The following is a 25,804-nucleotide window of genomic DNA, read 5'->3' on the forward strand; positions in this document are numbered from 1 at the left end:
AGGATGGGAATGGCTTGTAATTAATTGTAGTGAGTTATATACAGAAGTTGAAGTAACCAGGCATGTGAACCATGAAAGGTTTAAATGATGAGTTACAATGTGATTTAGATAAGTAATCCAGTTACCTAGTAGATAGGAACTTGAACACTTGAGAATTCTAGAATGGCTACACAATGTGTCACAATAGCTATCAATGTGACAGTGGTGACATGCAATGGCACTCCCAATATTCTACAGTATGGGTGTCTTCAGTCAGCCAGGACAAGTTTCTGGGATTTCATAAGGAACAAATATCATGTTGTTTGAGGGAGTTAGCAGGACATGTAGAGGAACTTCGGCTAGGGGCTTCATAGTGAAACTAAGACACATGTTAGCAGGATGGGCTTCTTGCCATGTGAGATGAAGAGAGACTGGAAGAACAACAGATAAAACAGAGGTAGTGAGGAGGCTTGATCTGAACTTTGTATTTCCAGAACCTAACACAGATACATTTGGTAAATAAATGATTTTGGAAATCTAACTTCAGTAGAAAGAAGAAAAGTAAGTAGAGAAAACTAAGCCTCAAAGAGCAAGTATTATGCTGAGATTTATTTTTCTTTTATGTGTGTACACACACACATGAGTGTATATATGTATGTGTATACAGCTATGCAGGCACACACATATATGCATATATGTACATGCCTTAGACAATAATAACATACTCTCCAAAGTTTAAGATACTTTCTCTAACCAATGTCTTTGAACTCCCAGCTGTGCCCCAATCAGATCTTACCTTCTCACTTCTCTGTTTTAAACAGTGTGTGAATAATTCCAGTCTGGTTCTGGTTGGTATTTCAGTTTTACATGAAAAAGGAGCAACTATTCCTTTTGGGGAAAACTTCTCCCTTCTAACTGGAGCAAAGCCCAGTGAGCTAGCCCCTGAATGCCTGGGCATGGTTATCTGGCAAGTTGAATTCAGAAAATGTCCACTAGGCTGTTTTGCTTGTTTATTGCCAGTGCCAACTAAGCAAATCCGAAAAAAAGATGTAGTTGCTCTACTCTGCAGGCAGAATTCAAGGGCATTCTCACAGCATTGACCTATGTTCCCCCTGATGGACCTGGTGATAGTTTTATTGACTTTTGAAATGTTGCCAATAGCCTAGCTAGCTGTTTAGGCTATGATTTGGAAAACTGTCAAATAACAGTTAAAGACTTCTTTCTCTTGCATCTCAGGAACTGTGGGGAAAAAGTCAGATACCAGCTGAATCACGCGGTTCATTCATACAGATGCCCCCAGCACAGACGAACCTTTTCTGTGAAGGCGTCAGCTGGGATCCAGCTGTTGGCGGAAGCTGCATGACTGAGACTGCCACCATTACGTCCTCGATCCAGCTGGTAACAGGCATAGCAACACATCCTTTGTCAGAGACTGGGCACCATCTATAAATGTTTCAATTGTATCAGCCTCCGCTGCCTGCCGACCTCCATTTCCTGCCAGGGTTGACCCCATGCTCTGCCGTGAGAAAGGCTTCACTACACATGGTTTCCCTCGCCTGGTCCTGACTGCCGCAGATATCTGACCATTTCCCAGGACTGGGACCAATGCAGCATTGCTGTTGACAGAGTTTCTGATTAGTGTTGCCATTTCAGTCTGATTAGTCAAATTGATAGGGAATACTTCTAAGAATGATATTTGGTAGCTATTATTTTGTATAAACTTTATCTGGTTAATAAAGTCCTTTCTAGTCTAGGTTCACCAAGAATACTGTTAAAGATATTCCCTGAGATAAAGCTATAAAGGACTCCCTCCATGTTATCAGTTATATTATTCATCAGTCCATAGAAGGTAACATAGAAAAGAGGATTTTGTGCACAAATAAGAAGCATGTCATATATTTCACTCTACATATATTAGAAATATTGCTTTCTTTTCATTAGTAATTTTATTTTTGCCTTTATTCTACTCTATATAAGCAGCAGGCCATATTTCAGATGCTTTTACCCTCTATTTGGGAGAAAGCACTGTTGTGTTAGAAAGGTCTTGCTTCTTCATTTCAGTACCAGTTCAGTAAAGTGCTCCTTTGTACTAAAGTAAAGCAACAAATAGTTAGCAATGCCCTATTGTCTTTCTGACTTTACAAGGCATAAATTCAGATTCACTATCCTGATTTTGACTGCGCTAACCTATCATAAAGGGGGGTCAAAGTAAATCTCCTTCTTTACAGCTATTATTATTAAAATAATGATGCAAATCAAATAACCAATAAGTCTTAGTAATATACTACAACATGGTTACTTATCTCATGAGTCAGTGAGATTTAGTAGATCTGGGCCAGGTTTATCTAATTCTAATATGATTTTTGCTTTCTCCTGTTTCTATAATCAGCAATAGTCCAGTAAAGTATATATCAACTGGGTCTGCTCACAAATGTAAGGCCAAAGCTCTTATTTGGTATAGGATGGTTTTGACTAGAACTGGGACAATGTGCTTCCATTCCACATCTTTCCATCCTTCATCAAGGTAGCTCATACATGTTATCAGAAAAAAAAAAGGCAGAAAGCACAGTGGAGGCAAATCCAATCACAACAGTGCTTCTTAAGTCTTGTTTTTGTAAAAATTTGTTAGTATCCTATTGACCAAATTGCAGTCCTGGAAATGGATTCCGAATTGTTGACACTACAAAATTCTACTGCAAAGTCTGTGACTACAGAGCAGTGAAGTGTTGGAACTATTTCTAACATCTGTTACACCATCACTCTGACATGATTGTGTATTCTCAAGTATTTGTGTTTTAAACTGATTGACTAAATATATGCTTATTTATTCAATCACTCAATTTCCAGAAACTCTATATAGAGCAAGGAAACAAAAGGTTAAAAAACAAGATAATCACTGTACATAAATTTTATTAGTTTCATAATGAACAAGCTAAAAAGCTAACATGTATAATGCTAGTGAATGTGCTATTAGAAAAATAGAATAAATAGTATGTGTGGGAGAATTGCAATTTAAATAGTACCAGTTTTTAGTTACCTAAGTAAAGCAATACAGAAAATGAAGAAGTGAAGATTGTTATTGGAAGAATGAAGTGTCTTTTACAGAAAGGGGAAGACTTGAAAAGGAGGAGGGTGTCCATTCTTCTAGAGGCCTTGCCATCCTGATTTCAAAGCCTTATAATACCAAGTTAGCAACAGCGGGTCTTATATACTGCATGTAGGCATGTACATTTGTATAATACCTTTAGAAAATATGTTAGCTTTATTTATCAAAGCTGAAGTTGTGCAAAACCTACAAACCACTGAGTCCATTCCTCAGTTAACCCAACAGGACATCTTGTATATGTATTCAGCAAGCAGGGCCAGCTTCTGGGGTGCTGCTGGTTTGCATCCTAGGGAGTTTCCCAAGTAAAATATGAAATTTGTCCCCATATTTAGAGGACAAGGAGAAATCAAAGAAAGAAAGAGGTAGGCCACTCCAGATTGGTAAATGGCAGGTTAATAAGCAAGGGAATTTAAAAGGTTTGCCTTGGGCAGCTGTAAGATGAGCAGATCTCTACCCTAGAATCTTAAAGTTTATATAGAGGCCTTCACTGGACTCAGTCACATATATCACCTATTGTCTCAACACTATGTTGCTATCTGTGGTTATGTCCTTGGAATAGCTCCCGCTGTGGGAATGGTAGGCAGAGTGTACATTCCCAGGACTGAAGCCTTCACTGCCCTGATCCACTTTGAGGGTCAACCTGAGGTCACATCCTCTTGATTATCTCCTCCAACAGACGTACAACCTATGCAGTCACAAAACCTGTGCTTACAAGGGCCTCACATTAGTTTTAATGTTCTTCTATCATCTTCCTCTAATTGTTAGTAATTTTTGAATTAGGGGTCCTGCAGTTTCCTTTTGTACTGGGCCCTATAAATTATGCAGACATTCCTAAGAGACATGGATAAGAAACCACAAAAACATTGTGTACAACAGTAAAATTCTGGAAACCATCCAGATGTCCATGACTGAAAAGTGAATTTCCAAAAAATATATACATATTAATACATATTATATTAATGAATTATACACACACACACACACACACAAACACATATATATAGAGAGACACACACACACACACACACACACACACACACACATGAGACAGAGAGATACATGCAACTTAATTCCACCAGTGTGTTGTCAGGTGATAACCCTGATTGACACTAGTGACAAAGGTCTGCTTTAGAGAATCCAGATGCCTTAAAAATCAGTGTCTGAGGGACCAATTGGGAGCCCAACAGACATTAAACACTAAAAATGTAATTCATCCTTTTAAAGAAAAAGCCAAACAAAAATAAGTAAATAAGCATACAAAAGCTACTTCTGTAACTTTCTGCATTAAGTGCCAGTATTATTAATTTGTATTTAGTATCATTATTTGTATTGTTTTTGCCCCCTGATTTTTCCAACTTAAACACAGCATCTAGTCTATTTTACTGATAATGGGCTTCAGCCACAAAGTCTTTGCAATGCATTCCCATCTTCAGGTACATATGCTTTCAGACATGTTTCTTTCAGGCAAAAGAAGGTTAATATATGCTGCTGGAAAAATAATGCCTTAATTTTCTTTCATTTTCACTGAAGACAGGCAGATAAACACCAATAGGCAGATTTCTACCTGCAGGCATGAATATTCTCTAAGAGAATATCTCTTAAGTTCTGTAAGATGTGTTCAGAAGGAATTCTTTAGTGTGTTAGCTGATTACAACCCTGCATTGAAAAAAATGTTTACTTTGAATATACTTGGAGTTTTTCCAATTCCTTTAGTGTATTGCAGTCTGTCTGCTCACATTTTCAGAAGTTAGAAGAAATAAATGCAACTTAAAAAAAAAAACCTTACTCTAAGATTTTATTAAAAATAATATCTTTACTCTTGGTTTTAAGTCTCAACTGATGGTTGGTATAAATATGAGTTTTTTTAATCTCAGTGCAAACTGTCCAAAACAATGATTGAATAAAAAGTAACTACATGATGTTTATTTCAGAAATTTATAAAAACTTATTATTGAGGGAGTAAATATTTATACTAAAAATGGAATAGCTTGTTTTGATTCTTTTATGGAAAAATCACAGAAATTGCAAGAAAATACTGAGTTTTATCTTTATTCCAAAATATTGCTATTATCAAGACAGTTATTTTAAACAGTTCATACTGGTAAAAAATGGTAGAAAAATTGGAGGTAGACTAAAATATTTATTTACATTTAAAAATTATAATTGCATTTTGATTTCTCCATTATCCAGTGATTTAAATTTAGAGAAAATTCTAAGAACGTTACATTAATTCACTTACAATAAATATGATTCCATTCAGTATTAAGACATGAATCTGATCCATATTCTGAATCCTAATTTCAGACTGATTGACAATAAATTAAAATATAATATATTATAAATTATAATTTATAAGTAAAGTACTTATTTTTACTTATTTTTTCACTTCAACACGATTCTTATTTTTTGATAACTCAAATTGGCTTGATTCCTCATTTGTAGTACAACATTCTAAAAAAAATCTACTCATTAAGTCAGAACATTCTAATACTCTGTAAGTGCATTATATTTTGACTTAGAATGTTGTTGCAAACTTCAAAAGTAATGTTTGAAGTATTTTTATAATGAATTAACATATTTAGTGCTGTTGTCAGCTTCAGAGTCAGGAAACCTAACTAGCTTAGACAGAATACCTGATCACTAGTGCATTCCCCTGGGAAAATTATTTCCTCTTATTATTGAAGCAAACCATCAATATATGCTGAGCTTTCATTCATCTAACTACCTTAGTGATGTTGAAAGCATTTTAACTATGGCTGGGGCACACAAAAATGATCTTAGTATGTTTGGACTGCTATAATAAAATACCACAACTGCGTGGCTTAAAAACAATAGAAATTTATTCCTCACAGTTCTGGAGCCTGGAAGTCCTAGATAAGCATACCAGTTATGGTTGAGTGATGACCCTCTTCCAGGTCACAGGCCTCTTACTGTATTTTCACATGGCAGAAGAAGTTAAGGATCTCTTTGGAGCCTTTTTTTTATAAGGCACTAATTAAATTCATCAGTTTTCCATCCTCATGACTTAAGTGTCTCCCAAAGGCCCCGCCTCCTAATATCATCACCTCTGAAGGTTAGGATTTCAATGTAAGAACTTGGAGGGAAATAAGTAAGAGTTTGCAAAAACCCAAAGATTGAAGGAATCCTGAATATCTCTAGACAACTTTGTACTAAATGACCTAAAAGGATCCTCAGCAAGTCTGTCTGAATACTAAATGCTAAATTCTAAACACTGTTGTGGTTTATTTTGTAAGTGGAGATCAGATAAGATATACTGGGTAATTTAATAAGTACTAACATACTGATGTATGGAAATAAAAGACCTCAGATAAGAAACACCTGACCATATGCTACTTGTATGGATAAATTAGATCAGTATTACTGGGACTGGGAGTGAAGAAAGGTAGCTCAAATTAAAACCACCTGTTCTAAAATAAATTTAATGTAATTCATTGACCTCTTTCCCAGAATTTGTTTGTTTGTTTTTTCATGTATTAAAACTTATAAAGTTCAACCAAAGAACAAAAGAAAAATATACTTTGGGGTCATGAGGAGGAGTTGGCCAAGACCTCAGAAGTACTTTAGATGAGAAGATAGCAAATGTATGGAACTTATAACAATAGATTCATAATTAATTTCGAAATAGAGTAAAGGTACTTACATGGTGTCTCAACAAGCAAGAAGTAGTACATGGAAGAGATACTAGTACACCAAAAATAAAGCTACAATATGAACTCTTAGCATTGTAATGATCCAGTGCATTTGCAGAAAGATTGTGCTGTAAAGGAATAGTTAAGATAAAAATCTAGAGGGTTGTAGACACTATTAGGAAGGAAGAAGGGAAGGAGGGAGGGAGGGAGGGAGGGAAGTGTCTGCCCATAATATCTCTATTATTTTTATAAATTCCTCAGATGATTTGTCCAGTTAGCATCATTGTAATCTTCCAAAAAAAATTTAGGAATTAATGCTCTGTAGGATTTCAAAAGGGATTTTCATAACAAGGACATTTGAATTCTATTGCTACACTTTGAAAGATTTTTCAGGATTCCCTATTATCTTCAGAATAATATAAAATCTACACAGTATAACTTTCTTGTATATAAACGAAGGCCTTGGGTATGTATGTATTCACACTCCTGAGTTAACACCATCTTATGACCACAGCTCTAGTAATCTTAGAACTCTTTTTTTCTTTTTTGAATGTATTGTGTTACCTCCATTTCTACAAGCTAATGAAAAGTTCCTGCTCAAAGGAACTACCTAGTATTAAAGATTTCCAGTTTCTAGTCAGATATGTAAAGAGCTTAGAAGTCATCACTCCAATCCTCATAGCAAGAAAAGCCTGCAAACTGAAAATCAATATTTATTCCCAGATCCATTGGAAAATGAAGACAAAGGGCAAACTCACTGCCCCCAAAACTGGATACAGACAGGCAGTTACAGAAAAATAACAGGTTACCTGGAGCAGAAGGCCAGCAGCAAGAAGTTCACTGTTCAAGCCAGTATTGAAGGAATATTAAAGGAAGCCAATATTAAAAGAAGGCTTAACTCATAATTGACAAATTGCTGGAACATCAGGGTGCACTAAACTTTAGAATTAAAAATTCTGAGGAGAGGACAAAAAGATGGCGGCATGAGCAGTGTGATGGAAATATCCTCCCAAAACCACATATATTTTGAAAATTCAGAAAATACAACTATTCCTAAAAGAGTGACCAAAGTAATAGTACACCAGCCAGTCTACATCTGGGAGAAGTCAACATCTCACAGAAAAGGGTAAAGTAAAAATCCATGACCCAGTGATACCCAAGCACTTAGCCAACCCTAGCTCACCAGCAGGAGGAGGAAAAGAATCAGAGCAGGGAGGGAGTGGAAGCACAAGACTGCTAAATACTCAGCCCTAGAAGTCTTCCCCAGGAGCACAGACCTACATTGCATGGTGCTCTGGAGATTAGAGGAGCTGAGAAGCAAAGTCTGAGAATAAGACTGTGAACAGATTCCTACTAATGGCTGCACTGGAACAAAGGAAAATGGGTGCTTTGAAAGTCTGAAAGGGCAAGGGTTTAACAGGTGGAAAAAATTGTTCTGGCACACTCACCCCAGCAGCCTGGGAACTTTCAGGAGCTTCAGGAGCCCTAACCCTTTGGTTGAAAATGCAGACCCAAGGCCCCTCACCACAACAAGCAACCTGCAGTTCCTTCCTCCACACTGGCACCTTTATGCAAACTGGCTGTCCCTGCCATTGCTGCAGACGAGCTGGAAGGCAGCCCTGTCTACAGCAAATACATAGTATAATGCAAAGGCTTCTCCTTGAGTGTGGCTAACAGGCCCCAGACATACAGGCTGCTTCCTGCACGTGGTTGATTGGTACAGATAGCAGAAATGGGTGCTGAGACCGGGAGGAATGAAAGGGCTTTGTTCTCATGGCAGAACCCATGCTGCTTGCCTGCGACCCCTGCCAGCACCTTAAGCCATCCTGAGGTCCACCCCACACATGGCAGCTTAGGGGATTAACCCAGAGGACACTCGCTGTGCATGGTTAACCAGCACAGATATTAGAGACAGACACAGCAACCAGTAAGCAGGAAGGGACTTTTTCCTCCCAGCTGATACCGGCACCACTCTCCAGTGACCACTCCCATCACTCCAGGACTATGAAAAGGCAGAAGAACTATGTTCAAACCAAAATCCCTCAAACACCAGAAGGAGGGCTCAGTGACACTGAAATCAACAATCTTCATGAAAAAGAATTCAAAATAAAAGTCATAAGCATGCTGATGGAGCTACAGAAAACTATTCAAGAGCTAAGGAATGAACTCAGGAGGGAAATAACTGAAATGAAACAAACAATAGAGGGATTTAAAAGCAGATTAGATTAGGTGGAGGAGACTGTTAATGGAATAGAAATCAGAGAACAGGAATACAGAGAAGCTGAGGCAGAGAGAGAAAAAAGGATCTCTAGGAATGAAAGAATATTAAGAGAACTGTGTGACCCATCCAAATGGAACAATATTCTCATTAGAGGGGTACCAGAAGAAGAAGAGAGATAGAAGAAGGATGGAAAGTGTTTTAGAAGAAATAATTGCTGAAACTTCCCCAAGTTGGGGAAGGAAATAATCTCTCAGACCATGGAAGTGCACAGATCTCCTAACACAAGGGACCAAGGAAGACACACCAAGACAAATAATAATTAAAATGGCAAACATCAAAGACAACGACACAGTATTAAAAGCAGCTAGAGAGCAAAAAAGATCACCTACAAAGAAAAACCCATCAGGCTATCATAAGATTTCTCAGCAGAAACCTTACAGGTCAGAAGGGAATGGCATGATATAGTCAATGCAATGAAACAGAAGGGCCTCAAACCAAGAATAATCTACCCAGGAAGATTATCATTTAAATTTGAAGAAGGGATTAACCAATTCCCAGATAAGTAAAAATTGAGCAAATTTATCTCCCACAAACAATCTCTACAGTGTATTTTAAGGGCACTGCTCTAGATGGAAATATGCCTAAGGCTAAACAGCTGTCACCTAGAAAATAAAACCACAGCAAAGGAAGTAGACCAATTAAATATCAGCCAAATACAAATTAAATCAAATACCCACAAAATCAGTCATCAAGGGATATACAAAGAGTAAAGAAAATGACACCTAACCTGTAAAGAGTGGAGGAGGAAGAAAAATGAGAGAAAAAAGAATCATCATACTGTGTTTATAATAGTATAATAAGTGAATTAAAATAGACTGCTAGATAGTAAAGAAGCTGCCCTTGAAACTTTGGTAACCAAGAATTGAAAGCCTGCAATGGCAATAAGTACATATTTATTGAAATTCACTCTAAACATAAATGGTCTGAATGCACCAATCAAAAGAGACAGTTTTACAGAATAGAAAAAAAGCAAGACCCATCCATATGCTGCATATAAGTGACTCACTTCAAACCCAAAGACATGCATATACTAAAAGTGAAGGGATGGAAAAAGATGTTTCATGCAAAAAATAGGAAGAAGAAAAGCAGGAATTTCAGTACTTGTATGAGACTTCAAAATAAAGAAAGTAATGAGATAAAGAAAGACATTACATAATGATAAAGGGGTCAGTCCAACAAGAGGATATAGCCATTATAAATATATATGTACCTAACACAGGAAGACCTACATATGTGAAACAAGTACTAACAGAATTAAAAGAGGAAATAGAATGCAGTGCAGTCATTTTAGGAGACTTCAACATGCCACTCACACTGAAGGACAGATCAAAGAGGCAGAAAATAAGTAAGGACACAGAGGCACTGAACAACACAGTAGAACAGACTGACCTAACAGACACCTAAAGAACACTCCATCCAAAAGCAGCAGGATACACATTCTTCTCAAGTGCACATGGAATATTTTCTAGAATAGATCACATACTAGGCCACAAAAAGAGTCTCAGCAAATTCAAAAAGATTGAAATTGTACCAACCAACTTCTCAGATCACAAAGGTATAAAACTAGAAATGTATTGCACAAAGAAAACAAAAAGGCTCTCAAACACATGGAGGCTTAACAACATGCTCCTAATTAATCAATGGATCAATGACCAAATAAAATAGAGATCAAGCAATATATGGAGACAAATGAAAAAACAGTGCAACAACCCAACTTACGCGTGACACAGCAAAGGCAGTTCTAAGAGGTTTGCATATAGCAATCCAGTCCTATTTAAAGAAGGAAGAACAATCCCAAATTCATGGTCTAAATTCACAATTACTGAAACTGGAAAAATAAGAACAAATGAGGACAAAGTCAGTAGAAGAAGGGACATAACAAAGATCAGAAAATAAATAAATAAAATTGAAAATAATAAAACAATAGAAAAAATTAATGAAACCAAGAGCTGGTTCTTTGATAAAACAAACAAAATAGATAAACCCACAGCCAGATTTATCAAGAACAAAAAAGAATCTGCACACATAAACAGAAACAGAAATGAGAAAGGAAAAATCACTATGGACACCACAGAAATATAAAGAATTACTAGAGAATACTATGAAAAATTCTATGCTAAAAAACAGGAATACCTAGAAGAAATGGACAACCTTCAAAGACTGACCAAGGAAGAAACAGAAAATCTGAACAGACCAATTACCAGCAATGAAATTGAACTAGTAATCAAAAAACTATGCCAGAACTAAACTCCCAGCCCAGATGGCTTCACCACTGAGTTTCATCAAACATTTAGAGAAGACATAATACCCATTCTCCTTAAAGTTTTCCAAAAAATAAAAGAGCAGGGAATACTTCCAAATACATTATATAAAGCCAGCATCACTCTAATACCAAAACCAGGCAAAGACACCCTCAAAAAAAAAAAATTACAGACCAATATGCCTGATGAACATAGATGCAAAAACAACCAACAAAATATTAGCAAACCAAATTCAAAAATACTTCAAAAAGATCATCCATTGTGATCAAGTAGGATTTATTCCAGGGATGCAAGGATGGTACAATATTAGAAAATCCATCAACATCATCCACCATTTCAACAAAAAGAAAAACAAAAACCACATGATCATTTCCATAGATGCTGAAAAGCATTTGACAAAATTCAACACCCATTCATAATAAAAACTCTCAACAAAATGGGTATAAAAGACAAGTACCTCAACATAGTAAAGGCCATATATTACAAACCCACAGCCAGCATCATACTTTACAATGAAAACCTGACAGCTTTTCCTCTAAGACAATGAACAAGACAAGAATGAGAACTCTCCCTGCTTTTATTCAACATAGCATTGGAGTTCCTAGCCATGGCAATCAGACAACACAAAGAAATAAAAGGCATCCAGATATGTAAGGAAGAAGTCAAACTGTCACTGTTTATAGATGACATGATATTGTACATAAAAATCTCTAAAGAATCCACTCCATGTCTACTATAACTAATATCTGAATTCAGTAATGTTGCAAGATACAAAATTAATAGACACAAATCTGTTGCTTCCTATATACAGAAGATGAATTAGCAGAAAGAAATCATGAAAACAATTGCATTCACAACTGTAGCAAAAAGGATAAATACCTAGGAATAAACCTAACCAAGGAAGTGAAAGACCTATACCCTGAAAACTACAAGACACTATTGAGAGAATTTGAAGAGGCCACTAATAAATGGAAAATCATATCATACTCTTGCTTCAGAAGAATTAATGTTGTCAAAATGGCCATCCTGCCTAAAGCATTCTATAGATTCAATTCAATCCCTATCAAAATACTGACAGCATTCTTCAACAAACTGGAATAAATAGTTCTAAAATTCATATGGAACCACGAAGGACCCCAGAAGGGCAAAGCAATTCTGAGAAGGAAGAATAAAGCAGGGGGGACCTTGCTTCCCAACTTCAAGCTCTACTACAAAGCCACAATAATCAAGACAATTTGGTACTGGCACAAGAACAGACCCATAGACCAACGGTACAGAATAGAGAGTCCAGATATTAACCCAAGCGTATATGGTCAATTAATATACAAAAAGAATAAATGCATATTCAATGAAGAAATGACAGCCTCTTCAACAGCTGTTGTTGCCAAAGCTGTACAGCTACATGTAAGAGAATAAAACCCAATTACTTTCTAACTCCATATACAAAAGTAAACTAGAAATGGATCAAAGACCTGAATATAAATCATGAAGCCATTAAACTCTTAGAAGATAACATAGGCAAAAATCTCCTGAATATAAACATGAGCAACTTTTTCATGAGCATATCTCCCCAGGCAAGGGAAACAAAAGCAAAAATGAATAAGTGGGACTATATCAAACTAAAACTTTTCTGTATAGCAAACGATACCATCAGTAGAACAAAAAGCCATCCTACAATATGGGAGAATATATTCATAAGTGATATATCTGATAATGGGTTGACATCTAAAGTATATAAAGAGCTCATGCACCTCAACAACCAAAAAGTTAATAATCTGATTAAAGATGGGCAGAGGATCTGAACAGACACTTCTCCAAAGAAGAAATTCAGATGGCCAACAGGCATATGAGAAGATGCCCACATCACTAATTATCAGAGAAATGCAAGTTAAAACCACAATGAGATACCACCTCACACCAATTAGGATGGGCAACATCCAAAAGCCAAACAACAACAAATACTGGTGAGGATGTGGAGAAATGGTAACCCTCCTACACTGTTGGTGGGAATGTAAATTAGTTCAACCATGTGGAAAGCAGTGTGGAGGTTCCTCAAAAAATTGAAAATAGAAATACCATTTGACCCATGGATTCAACTCCTACAAATTTACCCTAAGAATTCAGGAGCCCAGTTTCAAAAAGACATATGCACCCCTATGTTTATTGCAGCACTATTTACCATAGCCAAGAAGTGGAAGCAACCTGAGTGTCCATCAGTAGATGAATGGATAAAGAAGGTGTGGTACATATACACAATGGAATATTATTCAGCCATAAGAAGAAAACAAATCCTACCATTTGCAACAACATGGATGGAGCTAAAGGGTATTATGCTCAGTGAAATAAGCCAGGCAGAGAAAAACAAGTGCCAGATGATTTCACTCATCTGTGTAGTATAACAACAGAACAAAAACTGAAGGAACAAAACAGCTGCAGACTCACAGAACCCAAGAATGGACTAACAGTTACCAAAGGGAAAGGGACTGGAGACAGTGTGTCAGAAGGGAGGGATAAGGGGATTAAGGGGCATTATGATTAGCACACATAATGTAGTGAGTGGCATGGGAAAGGCAGTATAACACAGAGAAGATGATGACTCTATAGCATCTTACTATGCTGATAGACAGTGACTGTAATGGGGGATATGGTGAGAACTTGATAATGGGGGTAATCTAGTAACCATAGTGTTGCTCATGTGATTGTATATTAGTGATACCATAATAAAAAAATTCTAAGGTGGCCCATTCTTAGAGGAACCTGTATACTTTTTTTAGTTTTACCTCCAGTAATCCTCCCTGGTTCTCATTCTCAGGACTGGAGAAAAATCCCTTCATACATCCAGCAGAGATGGGGGACAAGTAATCATTTAATAATAAAACCAGAGTTCTCTGTTCTCTTTCATAAGACTTTCCCTCAAGAAAAACAATTTTACTATAGCCTAATCAACTGGTATTTTAACAAACACCTAACTGACAAAGGGGAAGGGAAATAGCCAGCTCAGGCTCACTAAAAGATTATGCCCTATTCACAGAATTAAAAAATGTATTGCCTCCACACCTCACCACTACATCAATAAGGCCTATGTCATAAGAGGAATGAGAGGTAAAAGAACTTCAAGCCGCAAATCCTACCTAAGGAGTATCTAAGGACAATGAAAGACAATGGGGCAAGGACGTGAGGAAACACAAACACTAGGAAATTTTAGCCTTTGACCCCATTGGTAGAGCAAGTGGTAAGTACAGCCTAATGCCTAAGCAGATAACGTACAACCTCACACTAAGTCCTATCCTGGTTCTGTTAATCTGATACATGTCTGGCTTTGAACAAATAATTATAAGGTGTGCTGAAGAGCAATAATCATAGTCTGAGGAGACAAACTGAGCATCAGAACCAGACTCAGATATGACAAAAATTTTGTAATTATCAAACAAGGATTTAAAAATTACTTTGTTTAATATTCTAAGAGCCTTAATGAATAAAGCAGACATTATGCCAGAACAGATGGGCAAGGTGCAGTGTAGGGAATATATTCAGTAATATTGTAATAGCTTTGTATGGTGATAAATGATACCTACGTTTATCATGGTGAGTTTTTTGTAATACGTGTAACTGGTGAACCAATATGAACTGAAACCAATATAATATGGTGTATCAACTATACTTCAATTAAAAAAAAGATAATGTAAAAAAAGAACAGATGGGGAAGGTAGGCAGAGAGATGGAAATATAAAAATAAAAGTAAATACTAGAAATGAAATATACTGTAATAGAAATGAAGAATGCCTTAGCTGAGTTTATCAGTCTAGTGGACCTGGCAGTAAAAATAATCAGTGAGCTGGCAGCTCAGCAAAACTGAGTCATAGACAAATAAATTTATCACTAACCATCAAATTGGGAGGAAAATTTACCCCTGTAAATTTTACAAGGTTGTATGTGCTGAAATATGTATAACAAAATATGGATTTATTTATTAAAACTTCTTTTTAAAAATTTTCAGTTTCTCCTGCTAAAAGGAAAGCCAAAACTATCACAAACTAACAAGCTGATTTTAGTATCTTGAATTTTGCCTACTTTGGATTGGTTTACATGAAGGAAAAAGAAAATTCTTTACCATTGTTCTATTTAAATTTGTTACTTTATTTTAAAATATAAGTACCGACATATTTCTCTATAAGCCAATTAATACAAATAAGAGCTCAAAATAAGTCACCAGATTCAGTAATCTATGTGAGACTAGTCAAATTCACAGATGGATCATGATTTAATTTTTTCCTCAAGTAATTTTGGCTTAATTGTACTTATATCCTTAAAACAGGAAAAGTGGTTCTTGGTTATTTACTTATCTTTGGTAGTTTTAACTAAAATTTTAATAATCAACCACAAGAATGAGATGAATTTGTCATTATTCATGATTTGGAAATTTTTATTCTATTAAATAGCAGTAAAATTGGTTTTTAAAACATGACTATTAACAGTGTTAGTGAAAATAATAGGGTGTGCCATACAAAATCACATGTTATTATGGGCTAGTAAATTTTAAGAGCCAATATAACATCATAAATTGTCCACTGAAAGTCCATAAATTTCAATTCTATTCATAACTTTGACACTGAGATTTGGTATCACCACCATCAGCTAAAGAACATGCTAATTGAGCCTTAGACTGTTCATCTTTAATGAAAAGATTATATGTTAGCCAAATACAACACAGAGCTATTTTTCAAAAGTCAGTTTATTTGTGGAAGCTGAATATTTCACCTTAACTCATTTTGAAGATGTCTGTCTTTTCCATTCAGGCTGCTTTAAGAAAATATCATAAATCAAGTGACATAAGATATGTACTTCTCACATTTTGGTGGCTGAGAATACCCAGATGGTTCACAGAAGGCCATCTTCTCACTGTGGAGCAGGGGTCAGAGAGCTCCCTGAGTCTCCTTCTTAAGATCACTAGTCTCATTCATGAGTGTTCCACCCTGGGCCTAATCACCTCCCAAAGACCACGCTTCCTAATACTATCACAATAGAGGTTAGGATTTCAATACAGGAATTTGGGGGAAATACAAACATTCAGTCCATAACAGTGTCATAAATTTTTAGGAAATAATTTATACTTTATGAATAAAAAGGGAAATATCTGTTTTTCTTGGACCCTGTATTTTCCCTGTTCTGAGAAACCTGTAAGGATTGAATGATATGCTCCACCTAAGAATGGGTTATTATTTCAACCTAATGCCTGATATGCTTGACAAAAGTTTTTCCAGTGACTATAAAATTCCTTAGAGGAAGTAGGAAACTGGAGATAATGAAGAATTTGGAAGAAAGAACATATAAACATCTAAAGGTGGTTTCTTTATACAAGACTTAAACAAGAGTAGAATCAGCAGGGACAAAGGATCTGGAAATAATATTAGCTATATAGAATTAGAAAGAGTTAATTTTGATTAAACATAATTAATATGGATTAATAGGACAGATTCACAACCGATAAGACAGACAATGCTTATTCTACTTATTTGTCTATCAATCTTTACTCCTTAACCCATCTTTTCAACACCACTTTTCCTCAAATACTTTCTCAAACCACTTGTGACAAACTCAACACTCCCTCTCATGTTGATGTTTTGATTTTTAGTATCACTCAACGTGAGCAGTGACATGTTTTCTAACATGTATCTTTTAACACATATCTTCTTTTACTAAGGTAAAATTGACATATATGATCATTAGCTTCATGGTGTACAAAGCAATGATGTGATATCTATTAACACAGTGAAATGATCACCACAATAAATCTAGTTTCCATCCATTAGCACCTTATAAAAACACAATTTTTTATTCTTTTGTTAAGAACTTTTAAGATTTACTGTCCTGGCAACCTTCTAATATGCCCTACAATATTATTGACTACAGACCGTGCTGTATATTACTTCCCTATGATATATTTATTATAACTCAAAGTTTGTACCTCTTGACCCCCATGACACATTTCACCCACATCCCAAACCCACATCCCAAATAGAATCATCAATTATAAGAACCTGTGAGTTTTATTTTGTTTCTTAGATTCTACATAAAAGTTAGATTATATGGTATTTGTCTTTATCTGTCTGCATTATTTCACTTAGCATAATAACCTCCAGGTCCATCCATGTTATAAATGGCAAGATTTCATTTATTTCTATAATCAAGTAATATTCTTTTGTGTGTGTGTATGTGTGTATACACTTAACTTGTTTACATTATCTTGGCTATTGTAAATAATTTTGCAAGGACCATTGAGGTGCATATAGCTTTTCAAACTAGTGTCTTGATTTTCTTCAGATAAGTACACAGAAGTGGAATTGCTGGATGATATAGTGGTTCTATTTTTAATTGTTTTAAGGAACGTCAAAAGATGTTTCGTAGTGGCTGCACCAATTTACATTCTCACCAGTGCATGAGGATTCCCTTTTCTCCACATTTTGTCAAACACATTTTTTTGTCTTTTTGGTGGTAAGTGTTTTAACAGATATGAAGTGGTGTCTCATTTTGCTCTTGATTTGCATTTCCCTGATGATTAGTGATGTTGAGCATCTTTTTCATGTGTTTGTTGGCCATCTGTATGTCTTCTTTGGAAAAATATCTATTCAGAAGCTCTGTCCATTTTTTAATCAGATTGTTTGCTTTTATGCTGTTGAGTTGCAAAAGTTCTTTATATATTTTGGATATTAACCCCTCATTGGATATATTATTGGAAAGTATTTTCTCCCACTTAGTAGTTTAAATTTTCATTTTCTTGGTGTTTTCCTTTGCTATGCAGAAGCTTTTTAGTTTGATGTAGCCCTACTTTTTCATTTTATTGTTTCCTTTGGTTTTAGAGTCTGTACTAGTTACAATAGTCTAAAATATGCTGATATACCAAGCAATCCCATAACCTCAGTAAATTAACACAAAATAATTTACTTCTTATACATTCATGTCCTACACTGCCTCACAAGGATTCTCTGCTCATCATGGTCATTAAGAAGCTCAAACTGGCATTTGAAAGTGGCATCAAGAAGCTGTATCTTGGTGGCTTCTACAATATACAAGGTAGGGAAGAGGATCTGGCAAAACATGCATCGGCTCTTAAAGCTTCTTGTGTCACTACCATTTACATTTTATTAGTAAAAGCAAGTCACAAGGTCATGTCTAACTTCAGATGTAATAGAGAGGATCATTCCTATCATGGGGCCTAGAAGGGAAGAAAAATATCATAGGAAATATGACAAAAACTCCAGCAAGAGTTGATGATGTCTGGGACTAGGACAAAAGTGGTGGAGGTAGTGAGAAGTCCTTGGATTCCAGACTTGTTCAGATGATACAGCCATCGGTATTTCCTGACAAATGGGATATCAGCTGTGGGAGAAACAAGAGAGAGAGCAGTGATATCAGCAGTGATATATGACCATTGATCACTGAACAACTAGAGAGGAGGAGTTGCCATAATTGTGATCAAGAAGACTGAAGGCTAAACAGAATTTGGAACAACTTAGATTTGTACATATTAAGTTTGAGATGTTCATGTGGAGAGCTCAGATCAGCCACTGATCATACAAGCTGGGAACTGCAAGCTAAATGGCCTCTTTAAAGACAAAAATAAGGAAATCAGCAGCAGTAAGGTAACATTTAAAGCCATTAGATTAGATGAGATACTCAAGGGAGTTGATAGAAGCTTAAAGACACAGCTCTTTCACCAGATGCCACAAAATTGTAGGTTTTAATATCTGAATTCAGAAGTCAATACTGTTTCTCTAGATCCATCTGACACAGATATGTCCAGGCCTACATACCTGCACTATGTTTCTCATACCTAAGTGTATTTGTACATATTTATCCATTTTCTGTAATGATATGTTTGAAGTCTACAACAGCCAGTACTGCACGAGCATTGATGGAGCACAAAGGTTGTTGCTGGTACAGTCATCCTTGCTGTAACACAGAACTTTGACTCTCCTTCAAGAGCCCCACTGCCTAATATATGAAACTCAACTGCACTTCTATAGGCAGCATTTATTTTCCTTATTTTATATCACATCATACTAAAAATGTATTACAGAATTTGTTACTTTATTTAAATGTTTTCATGTCTTTTTTTCATCATAAAATGCCAAGTTTGGAGTAGCTTTCTAGTACTTTTGCAATAGCAAGAAGGAGAGAGCTTGGGACAGAGAAGGACCTTAAAACGAGAATTACAAATATTGAAAAAATAAATTTAAATAATTAACCAAATACATTATGACTTTGGCAATTACCTTAATCTTACTTAACCTCACAATTCATTATTTATGGGGGAAAAAGCATTAAAAAATTTAAAGCTAAGACCAAAACAACTTGATAGTGTTTTACTAGGCTAAAATTTTAAGTAAAATAAGAGAAAACAATAGGATTAATTTGTCTTACAAATGATACAATTAATTGTGCGTTCCTTCAGAGATCATTGTTCATTCATTCATAAGCTTTAGCACAGTGCATGTGACATAAGCATTTCATTATTTTATTCAACAAATATTTTTGATAACCTATTTTGTGATAGGTATTGTGCAAATATAAGGGAAGAGACAAACTAGATTAGTATCCTGCTATTTACAGTTCATATTCCAGTAGCAGATACCTACGCCTAAGTATAGTTTCAGGTTAATGATAAATAGCATACACAAAATTAAAGCAGGATGTGGGAATTGAGAGTGAGAGAAGGGGAGGTTAGGTAGCTAGGCTGACAATGTCACCTTTCTGAGAAGATGACACAGGAGAAGAGACAAGAACATAAAGAAACCATCCAAATAGAGATTTGGGGAAAGGTACACTAATAGAAAATGTAATCATTGTAAAAGCCTATGGACCAAAATGACTTTAGTGGGTTACAGGATAGCAACATGAGAGGGACTGATTCAGAATCAGTAAGGAAACAAGACATAGGAGACAGGGTCAGAGACTTAGGTAGGCATTGTGTTAAGTAGGGCCTTGTAAATTAGAGATTTTGGATTTTACTCTGTGATAGGAAGCTACTAGAGAGTTTTGAGCAGGAGGGAGATATGATTTGATTTATGTTTCCAAAAGATTATTTTGGATTCTGTGCAGAATATAGACAGTAAATCAGGTGAAATCACAATGACCAGTTTGTTAATAGTTTTTAAAAGTAATTTGGAAAAGAGATGATAATGATTTGGACTAGTAGCAGTGGACGTAATTAGAAGTCACATTTGAAAGATTTTGGTTAAGCTTACAGACAGTAAGCAACTAGCTTACAGATGGCTGAGCAACCAGACAGTTGGTTGATGGACTGCATATATAATTTCAGGGAATGAAATCCTGATGTTGTGGTATCACCCACTGGTACAAGGAATATTGAAAGAGCAGGGTGTTGAGCCAGGAAATCAGTTTTGACTGTTACATATTACATGTCAAATTCATACTTAAATACAAATGTTTAAAAGTGAAAATATCAAATTATGAACTCAGGATATACATTTGAGGGTTTTCAGTATATAAGATGAATTCCAATCCAAGAGAATGTGTGTAGTCAACTCAGAATAGAGAAGAAAAGACCTGAGAGTGAGCACATAGACTTTGGGAACTGGAGGAAGATTCACTAGTTAGACTAAGGAGGATTAATTAAAAAGGAAGAAATCTAGTTGACATTTTGGTTAAGGAATCCACAAGAGAAGTTTTCATGAAAGAAGGAATAGTGTATTGTATGAAATGGGTCTTAACATCAAGTATGACGTTGGTTAAAATTGATCTTTGGAGTTAGCCAGTGAAGTTTTGGTAACATTGGAAATAATAATTAAACTGCTTAATCCAAATCAGTGTTTGTGTTAAAAAATTAGAGGCAGATGTGAATGCAGTAGAAACCAGTTACCTGAGGGTACAGGGGGAATCAGAGGTTTTTCTTAATTACTTTTTTTTAAATTGAAAACATTTCTACAGATTTGATTGTAACAGGTGGGAGAGCAGGCTATTTGAGTGCAAATAGATTGACAGATATGTTAATGGAAAGATGAGGAGATCCATTTTTATTTCTTCTATTTTCTCAGTGAAAGAAGAATCAAAGTCACCAAGATTGAGAGAGAAGGGAAAGGGTGAGGGGTAAGAAAAAATAGTATAAAATAGTCTATCAAAGAATGATGAGCAATGTGAGTATGGAAATATGCCTTTCTGTAGAAACTAACCAGGGTGATTAGGGACTAAAACCTGTAAAAGATTGATAGTGACAACTGTGTTGGATTTGATGGGGTCTCCAACAAATATCATAATTGTTTTTAAAAACCAAGAATCCCAGGGGCTCTTTTGTCCTATCCTGGCTTGAGCCAGGAGCTCTGTACTCTTGCTCTATCTCTAAATAAAAGCCTCTTACTTGCACTCATACCTTGAGTGTTTGTGAAGTTCATTCTTCAATTCCACAAAGAAAAACCTCAGCATCATTTTGGGGGGCTTGTTTAAATATGATGGATGGATGACTTTTGAGGTGAGTATTGGCATCTGAGCCTGTCTTTTTCTTTCACTCCTCTTATACAAGGAAGCCGTCTATGGCACTCAAAATTGGATACTTGTCAGCCACTTAAATGGGACTAGCCCAGCTGCTGTTCTCAAAGTCTGTAGTGACAGGATTCCCTGCATTTCCCTCAGTGGATCCCCTGTCTCCCTCGGGAGCCAGGAAAGTCATCTGAGTGGAGGCCAGGATTCCATTTCAGAGGCATCTCCTCAGATGTGAGGGACTGAGGAAAGCCGTGGGCAACTGTGAGAGTCTAGGCTGAGGCTACACTTCAGTGGCTTTTCAAAGGTTCTTGTGTCTGGAATCAGACCCCGACAGCCTGACTGGGTATCCATGAGGTGTGTCTCTCTCTCTGTCTTTCTGGCTTCCACCCTGCTTCTTCAGGCCACCCTGGCCTCTGAGTGAGGCAGGGGTGCTCTTTACTTTCTTTACATGCTCTATGTGTGCCTCTAACATCATCAATTTAACAGAACCCAATGCTCACCCCCACAAGATAGGAGATCTACACTTTGCTCTAATTCTTGACCAAATGCTGTATTTTTTATCTTATAAAAATGTGTCTGGGCACCTGTTAGCCACTTAAAAGATGATTAGCATCAGCTACCAGTCCTTAGTTTTGGTTGAAAGGTTTACCAGTGTCTGTCGCTCCTTGATCCCCCACCTCTGGATGGGAATGTTGGAGAATGGTTAAGGCGATTTCCTACTTTCCTATCTAATCTGTAAACTCCGAGGGCAGACTGGACTAGTAGACAGTAGTCCTTGGATCATGACTCTAGCTGATTAATGCGATGGCACTGAGTGAACCTCTGGCTAGGCTGCTGCCTATGAGAGAGTTGTAAATGACCCCTGGCCTCTTTGTCAGACAGGTTAGATTTCTTACAGTAGATGACTAGTAGGATAATTCCCAGGCAGTGGCAGAAACTGGTGTTTGAGAGTATAGACCCCGCCTTCATAACTTTCCATGGCAGCCTCTGTCTGTATTTTATCTGTGGCCTTAGAAAAAGTTCCCCTGTACCTCATTCAAAGCAGTCCTCTTGGGACTGTGACACTTTCTCCTGTGTAGTGTAAATGAGGTTTGTGAAGTTGGACTAAACATGTAAATGGCTCTATTCTAGTGACCTCTCTTCCTTAAAGGCAGTCATCCTGGGGTACAGCATTGCCTTTACTGCAGCCCTGGGGAAGTGGAACTGGCTTGTGTCTCTGACCAACCACTCTTCTGGCAACAAGAAGTCACACAGTCCCTGCACTTATCAAACAGGGAGGGGCCTCTCAAAGAATGATCCCAAGTGTACTATGATACAATATAATAAGGTTATGCAGCTAAATTAATTTTGCCACAAGGAAGAAAAATGGTCAAAAGTCCTATGGACTACTACAATATAAACTGGTTTTCTAAATCATTTTATTGGAAATCACTTCTACTTATTGGGTTCATCATTATCCTCAAAAATTGGGAGGTTCTTAAAATAGACTCCCTGAGACAAAAGAAATTTATCAATTTATCTTCTGCAATACAGCCTTGCTTAAAACTTTCAAAAGAAAAAATGCTTAAAGAGAGGCTTGACTTTGTCATGTTTAGTGAAGGTTTTGTAGGTAATCTAGCATGGTTGTTAAAAATGAGTGAACTAAATAAGTGTAGTAACAGAACTTTTTGGCTGCAAGAATGTTGGGTTAAGAATATCTCACACCCTGCAAACTTCCCAAGTCTCCAACACTGATGGACTAAGAGTTTTTTTCATTGGTATAATCACCTAGCCTCCATTTTTATACCATCTCTTGGTTTAGAAGATGTAATTTGGCATATCAAATTTTACTCAAAAAGCCTTAATACTGACATAAAACTAATGCACCAAGAAGTTATACAAAATACAATGGTACTAGACATCTTAACAGCAACACAGGTGGGACCTGCGATGTAATTAAAGTTGAGTATTGTGCGTACATTCTAAAATATTCATCAAATGTCTCTGATTCACTCCAGGACTTCTTAAGCTAGTCCAAGCTATGTCAGGTCCAGAAATCCCACAGACTACTATGATATAGAACTGGTTTTCTAAATCCTTTTGAAGCCATAAAAATGCAAGTGATGATGGAAATGGAACCCAAGATAGAAATGCCCATCTTCTGAGACCCTCTCAACTGACCAGTGATGGAGACCTAACTGCATTCTTTACTGTGCCCCCTCTCAGCAAGAAGCAGCCAGAGCAGTCATCACCCCCTTTCCTTAGCAGTAGCTAGGGTTTCCATCTCTAGAGGGGAGAATGAGACAGGGATCATGGGTTTAAACAGAGTAAGGTAAGGGCCTCCAGAAAAAGCAAAGCAAGATAGTCTGCTGTGACATTTGCTTTGGCTTATTTTTCTGACTTTACCCAGGTACTGCTTTTCCTCCTCCAGCCCTAATCAAGTGATTTTCAACCTGGGCAATTTAAAAAGCAAGCCCAAAACAATGTAGTAAAAACAGGAAGGTTCCATCTTAAAAATAAAATTGCATTTTAAAACCTAATTAGTTAAAAAGTAAGTTCCTTACCATACACTTTAACAAACAGACAAAAACTAACCTCATCTTGGGAGCAAAGCAGGCAGTCTTGAGTGATATGCTCCCAGACCAGGAAGTTACTATCCTGAGAGGAAATCAGAGCAGTAAATTTCTTGTAAATAAACAGGAAGACTAATTTTCAACCTGGGTAATTTAAAAAGCAAGCCCAAAACAATGTAGTAAAAACAGGAAGTTTCCATCTTAAAAATAAAATTGCATTTTAAAACCCAATTAGTTAAAAAGTAAGTTCCTTACCATACTCTTTAACAAACAGACAAAAACTAACCCCACCTTGGGAGCAAAGCAGGCAGTCTTGAGTGATATGAGTTAATATCTCTTCAAATATAAACATTTTGGAACCACTAAGCAGGTGTACATCCCTAACCCTTTGTCTCTCAACTGTCTATAAAACCCCTAGACAACGTACCACCCTGTGACTCTCTTGTCTCCTCCTGACCTGAGCCAGGAGTTCTGTCCTCTTGCTTTATCTCTGAATAAAAGCCTCTCAATCACTCCCCTAAAAAATAAAAAATAAAAAAAAAACATGAAAAACACGGTGTTAGGAAACATTTTTTTAAAACAAATCTGGAGTGTAAAGTTAATAGTCCAATGCAACTTTCCCAAAAGAAATGCTCAGAATAATATTTTTGTTTGATGAAACAGAAATGGGTTTCCACAAAAAAAAGGTGTCAGAAGTCACTGAGGCCCACTGACTTAACCAAATAGAAACAGGGCTTGGTAGACATTTTGTTTTATTCTATTTTATATTGCAAAATTGCAGGACTTGCAAGAGACTTATAAGTCACTAGACACTGCAAATCTCTAAAAGGGTGATATTGAATGTCACTTTTGAAGGTAACCTTTTTTGTGGAAGGAGAGGATCCCCAAAACGTGATTATTTTCCTTTCTCCAAAGTGTGGTGTGGGTAAGTTGGGTTTCCTATGGCTAGGATCCTCATTGAACTTAAACCACCTGATGATGTAACTGGCCTGTTGCTAGGCTACTGCTTCCACACCTTTAGGCAATAAACTATTATTGCACTATACAGAGAACTTAGCCCAGTGCTCTGAGTGGAGGCAGAGACATTAGTGCTTGATCTACCACTGGGAGAACAAGCCAGGTAATAGACCCTTTCACCCCAAAGAAATGTTCTACTGACATTTATTTGGTCATACTGAATCCATATTGAACTTACTGGGTGCTGAAACCCATTGGCAAGACAATTGGTGAAGTTGGAAGGGTTCATTGTTGACCAAGGGAAAAGACAGACTGCCCTTATAGGAGGGATGCTTCAGTGGGCTACCCCTGTGAGTGGGGAGACAGTGGATTGTCCTGCAGTGGGTATGTAGTCTGAGGTAGGTTGCCTCCTAGGGAACTGGGCCCAACCCCAGGACTGGAGGCAAGTGGAGTGTTACCTGAGGCAGTAGGGTTAGTGCATGGTATAGTAAGTAGGTCTTTTCAGAGACAGAGTACCCATG

This window comes from Manis pentadactyla, chromosome 5, assembly GCF_030020395.1.
Source record: "Manis pentadactyla isolate mManPen7 chromosome 5, mManPen7.hap1, whole genome shotgun sequence".
NCBI classification, from domain to species: Eukaryota; Metazoa; Chordata; class Mammalia; order Pholidota; family Manidae; genus Manis; species Manis pentadactyla.